This window comes from Colobus angolensis, unplaced genomic scaffold (genome assembly GCF_000951035.1).
Source record: "Colobus angolensis palliatus isolate OR3802 unplaced genomic scaffold, Cang.pa_1.0 Scaffold13, whole genome shotgun sequence".
NCBI lineage: Eukaryota > Metazoa > Chordata > Mammalia > Primates > Cercopithecidae > Colobus > Colobus angolensis.
In genome coordinates, this window is record NW_012114252.1 from 24,084,927 (window position 1) to 24,090,466 (window position 5,540).

A 5,540-nucleotide genomic window follows, 5' to 3' on the forward strand; every position below is an offset into this window, starting at 1 on the left:
CCCTGTGCCCGACGCAGCCAGGAGTGGGGCAGCCATGGTGCCCCCGTGCCCGACACAGCTGGGAGTGGGGCAGCCACGGTGCCTCAGGTCCAGCCCCAAGGAGCTCTCAGAGGCGGAGGCTGAGGCAGGTCCCGGGCACCCGAGCCCCCTGTGCTGGCCCAGGGCTGACAGAACAGGCTAGCGGGCCCTGGGGCCGGCTCCAGGAAAACTCAGATCAGCTGGGAGGGAGTGCCAGCAGGCCTGATGCGCGAGGTGGGAAGGGCCGAGGGCAAAGGAGCAGGAACCGCCTGGCGCGAGGCCCAGGAGCTCGGACCTCCCGGGGAGCAGGCAAACAGAACCCCCAGCTGACCTGGGGCCCTTCCAGGTGGACTCAAAACATTCTGCCTTCCCTGGCCAGCCCTAGCCCATTTCTGGTGAACTCTCCCCACAGGGCATGGAGGACCTCAAGCCCAGGCTGCACTGCCAGAGGGGTCCTCCAGGAAGCCCCTCTTTCTTCTTAGCCGCCCCCTCTCCACGTGTCTTGACGGCTTTAGGCCAGATGTGTGCTGCCCTCTCTCAGGGCGATCACCTGGGCTGAGCTCCTGCAGGGCAAGAGGGCAGGGGGGTGGGTGAGGGCCTGAGGGCGGGAACCCGTCCCAGTGCAGCTGCTTCCCAAGGAGTCCCCCGTACCAGGAGCTGCTCACAAACGTTTCCAGGACACGGACCGAAACCACGTCCCAGAGGCAGGCAGGGAAGCCCCCGAGAGCGCGGTGACGCAAGCCTGAGCCCCAGGAAGTTGGCAGAAAGAACTACAATTACACCCGGAGCTCAAAGAACCCTTTCACGGCTGCTGGCCGAGCAGCAGCAGCTCGGGGCTGGGCATGGCAGTGCTCAGGGGCGCGGTCCATGCTCGGCTCCGCCCCACACGAGGACTCAGCCACGCTCAGCTTAGCCACACACAGCTCCGTGGGGAACCCTGGGTGGGGCCCCGGCTGGCTGAGAGAGGGCTCCTGTCTGTTGATTCCACACAAGTTCAGTAAGGACCAGTCCCTGGGAAAAGTGCAGGCCGGGCCAGCAGGGCCCCAGAGCACTCGGCCAGCGTCATCCTGAGGGGGTCAGCTCTGGCGGGGGCACATCGAGTCTTCAACGGATGGGCTCTCACTGCCCGTGTGTCGCCTCCGTTCCTGAGGCTCCCAAGGTGACGCTTCCCACCAGGTCTGTGGAACGTGGCATTTCCAACAGAGGGTCCAGGCTCGGCTGTCAGTGCAGGAGCCGCTTCCCTCCCACCTGCACTGGTTGGTGCCCGGTGCCAGGGTGAGCGGCGGGCAGGTCTATGGTTCATGAAGCTGCGTTCCTCCAGCTCATCCAGCTTATCCGGTCACTGCCTGCGGCCAGCACAGACACAGCCCCTGTCCTCCCAGGCGGGTCCAGGCACCGAGCTCACCAGAAGCCCTGATACAAGTCCCAGACTTCTTGGGAAAGCTGCCCAACCACACTGGCTTCTTCCTGCGATGCTTCGCCGCACGCCTCAGTGTTTCCTCCATATGCCCCAGTTTCCTCCTCATACCTCAGTTTCCTCTGTACACCCCACAGTTTCCTCCGTACGCCTCAGTTTCCTCCATTCGCCTCAGTTTCCTCCATACACCTCAGTTTCCTCCATCTGCCCCCCAGTTTCCTCCATACACCTCCAGTTTGCTTGTTTTGCACAAATGACTGCCAACAAAACACTTGCAGGTGTGGGAGAGCTCGCGTCTCGGAGTATTTCTAAGATGCTATTTTCAGCAGGTCGCTATAAATGCCTTCTACTCTGAAGCACACAGGGGCTGGGGCTGAGGAAACAAGGACCAGGACCAGGGATTCTGCATCAGCACAGCCACCGGGAGCCGGCCGGGGCCCCATCCCTGACCCTGCCGTGGCCCGGCTGTACCTGAGTGCTGCGTCCGCAGGGCGTCTGGAGACGTCAACATGGTCACAGCAGGGCCTGGGAGGGGGAGGTCCGGCCTGGACTAGAGAAACGAGGGGCGCGTCCACTTCGCCACTCTGGCCTCAGATGAAGAGGCTCTGGGGGCAGGAGGGAGTCAGACACCTGCAGGGCAGGCGGCCTGTGCAGGGCCCAACCCTCCGGCACCAGAACCTGACCCCTCAGCGGCCCCCACTGTGGAGGGATGCTGTGCGCTGCCACTACAATGTTTGGTTAGAGATTAAAGTCATTTCAGAAGTGGACACCTGCCCATGTGATGTGAAGGGCTGGGAACCTGGTCCTGACTTTGCCTGGAATGCCCTTTGGAAAGACCTGTGTCCCTGAGGCTGAGGACAGTGAGGCTGAGGGACAGTGAGGCTGAGGACAGTGAGGCTGAGCGACAGTGAGGCTGAGGGACAGTGAGGCTGAGGGACAGTGAGGCTGAGCGACAGTGAGGCTGAGGGACAGTGAGGCTGAGGGACAGTGAGGCTGAAGACAGTGAGGCTGAGGGACAGTGAGGCTGAGGACAGTGAGGCTGAAGACAGTGAAGTGAGGCTGAGGGACAGTGAGGCTGAGGGACAGTGAGGCTGAGGGACAGTGAGGCTGAGGGACAGTGAGGCTGAGGACAGTGAGGCTGGGGACAGTGAGGCTGAGGGACAGTGAGGCTGAGGACAGTGAGGCTGGGGACAGTGCCTGCTCCTGCCAGGTGCCCAGCTCTTAAGTGGTCCCCAGTCTCATGCCGCCTACCCCAGGGCCTCCCCCAACTCATTTATTTCTCTGCTGGGAATGTACTGATACCTCTAGGATGCGAGGACGGAACCACATCTGAGGGGTGGACACTCAGCTGGGGCCCAGCAGATGTCTGTGGAATTTCCTCCACACAGCAGGGAAACCAACGGAGACAGAAGCCTCTGCAGGCCCCAGGGGGCACCCACTTCCCTGACCCCGCCCACCTCCCTGACGGGCACCCACTTCTCTGACCCTCATCCCGCAAGCTGGGCCTAGGGAGTCGGTGGTCTGGCTGGTCATGCCCTGGGCGCCGGCGCCTGCAGAGAGTTCAGGAGATGAAGCGTTTATCTCAGCTCGGCCCGTGACTGTGTTGAAGGACAGGAGGGAGCGGCCATGGCTGTGGCTGGAATTTGAAGCCAGTGCCGGCAGTCAGGGCCTTTCCCTGGGTGGTGACAGGCCAGGACCAGGGCCCTCTCCGTCCGAGCGAAGGGCGAGGGGACGCTCCCTGTGGCAGGGGTGGGGATCCTGGTAGCCGGGGCTCAGTGACCGCTGCCTGGGCCACAGCCTGTGGGGACCTGACCCTCCTGGGGAAACCCATGGGCCAAAGGAGCCGAGAAATCCAAGCACCAAATGGCCGCTAGGGCAGGACGGGAGTGTTCAGCAGTGGAGAGGCTGGATGTGTCCATGGGAAAGGAAAGGAAAGAAATGGAAGCAGAGGCTCTTCAGGGGCACCCAGGAACGCAGCCTACACTCTTCCCAGGCCTCCTCCCTCCGTCCACCGTGCTGCCTGGGTCCTGGGACAGCCCGAGGGCCACAGGCTCCCATGTCTGGGGCTGAATTGGGACTCTATGGGGCTATGGCTTTAATTTCACAATAACCGATAACCAGTGAACTGAAGCCAGGACAGCACCGTGAGCACCAAGTCAGAGAATTTTCACGAGGGACTGATGAACAGGAACAGGGTGCGAGGCTGCCCCAGCCGCGTCCTCCGGAGGCGCCTTCCCAGGGGAGTGTGAGGCTGCCTGCTGTGGCCCCCAGAGCACCTTCTTCACCTCCAGGTGTCTTTTGAGGCACTCAAACATCAGAGGCCCCAGCCATGTGCTCTGGAGGAGAAGCTGAGAGCCCCAGGCCACAGACAGGGCAGCCTCTGAGGGTCGGCTCAGGGAGAGTGGCCGGAGATTCTGGCCTGGGGCAGGTGGACCCGTTATAAACTGCATGTGTTGCCTCTGGCAGCAGCCACAGCAAGAGATTCTCTTCCTATCACACAGGGAACAAACTCAAGGATCTTGACCCCGCCCTCCTCTCCCCAGCTGGCCGCACTCGGGGACGCTGATGCCCCAAAGGAAACAATAAAAACCAAAACAAGATAACTCTATTGGGCGGCGGGAACAGAAATGAACACGTAGCAATCAGTCATCTTCATCCACGCAAGCAAGCAAGGCGACGCCATGAAAAGGACGGCCTTCTTGGCTACAAATAGCCAGAGGCGAACTTGGCAAAGGAAGCACGGGGCACACAGGAAGAAAAGTGCTCCAAGGGACGGACGGGACGGTGGCGGGGTGAGGAAAGCACAACGCTGTTCAGACAGTCTCCAATATATGAACTGCAAGCCCAGTTAAAAATATAAAAAGGGTTTTTTTTAGGTTTTTAAGACTAGTTTTTAAAGTTTAGTTGTATTAAAAAATAAGCAAGACAACCAGCAAAAAGACTGAGGAGGGCATAGGAGACCCACCCGCGTGCATGAGGCCAAGTCTAAAGCTGCGGCCACGGCCTGTGGAAAACCTGGCAGAAATCTCCCAAATGCCCAGCACGTGAGGATGGAGGCAGGCGAGGCACCGGGGACGTGAGGATGGAGGCAGGCGAGGCACCGGGAACGTGACAGACTTCAAACGTGTGGTGCTGGGGCAGGAACCGTGCCTGCCGTCTACATCCCCACCTCGTCTAACACGTCAAAAGAAATTACAGGTGGATCACAGATGAAAACACCTAATAGCAGATAACTGTTTTGTCATCTTGGGGAGCAGCCTAAAGCCCAGGAACTAAGAGAAGATAACAAGTGTGAAAATAGAATTTAAAAGAAGAGATTGGTTTAGCAATCACTCAGATAAACCATGTGTGGCAGGATCTGCTTGTCTCCTGCCTCTGCCTCATATGCAGACTTTGGGCCCTACGTGGCACCGGGCTACTGTGTGTGGCTGCAGGTCAGGGCGGGCTGGGCCACACGGCAGGGCCACCCCCCCATTCCCATGTTTACACTGAGCATTTCCTCTGTCTGTGGCTCCTGGGCTGGGGTCTGTGATCCAAGTCTGGGAGGCCTAGAGACGCCCATGGACAGCGCATGGGGCTTGGGGAGTGGGACTGAGCCACCTCTGACTCTTTCTGCCGGCTGGGATCCGGTTGCAAAGCCACGCCTGGGAAGAGACTCCTGCCTCTCCCAGGATGACTCTGTACTGCCACGCCTCCGCTCTCAGCACCCGCAGGGACTCACCAAGGTGCCTTTCATCTGAAACCAGACACAGGTGACGCCTGGGGACCACAGACCCAGTGCGAGGGGAGCTGTGTGGGTTGTGCCGCAGGTACGTTAAAATTCATACAGGACACCCAAAATAATCACTCTTATTCTATGAATTTTAAAATAACAAAAAGACTTGTGGCAAGCTGAAAAAATGTTTGATAGCTTTACTACCAATGGCTAATTTGCAAATGCCTACAAATTGAGAAAAATGGGCAAAAAATATAAACAACAGTTTACAGGAAAAGAAATACACAGTTTTTTTTTGTTTGTTTGTTTGTTTTTTGAGACAGAGTCTCGCTCTGTCGCCCAGGCTGGAGTGCAGTGGCCGGATCTCAGCTCACTGCAAGCTCCGCCTCC

The 5,540-nt window shown here is 59.1% G+C and overlaps 1 protein-coding gene across 3 annotated transcripts in view; it reads right to left on the reverse strand.

The window, feature by feature from the left end:
* Nucleotides 1-5,540, reverse strand: part of GAS6 (growth arrest-specific 6) — a 33,753-nt gene that overhangs the window by 25,331 nt on the left and 2,882 nt on the right. The window lies entirely within an intron of this gene.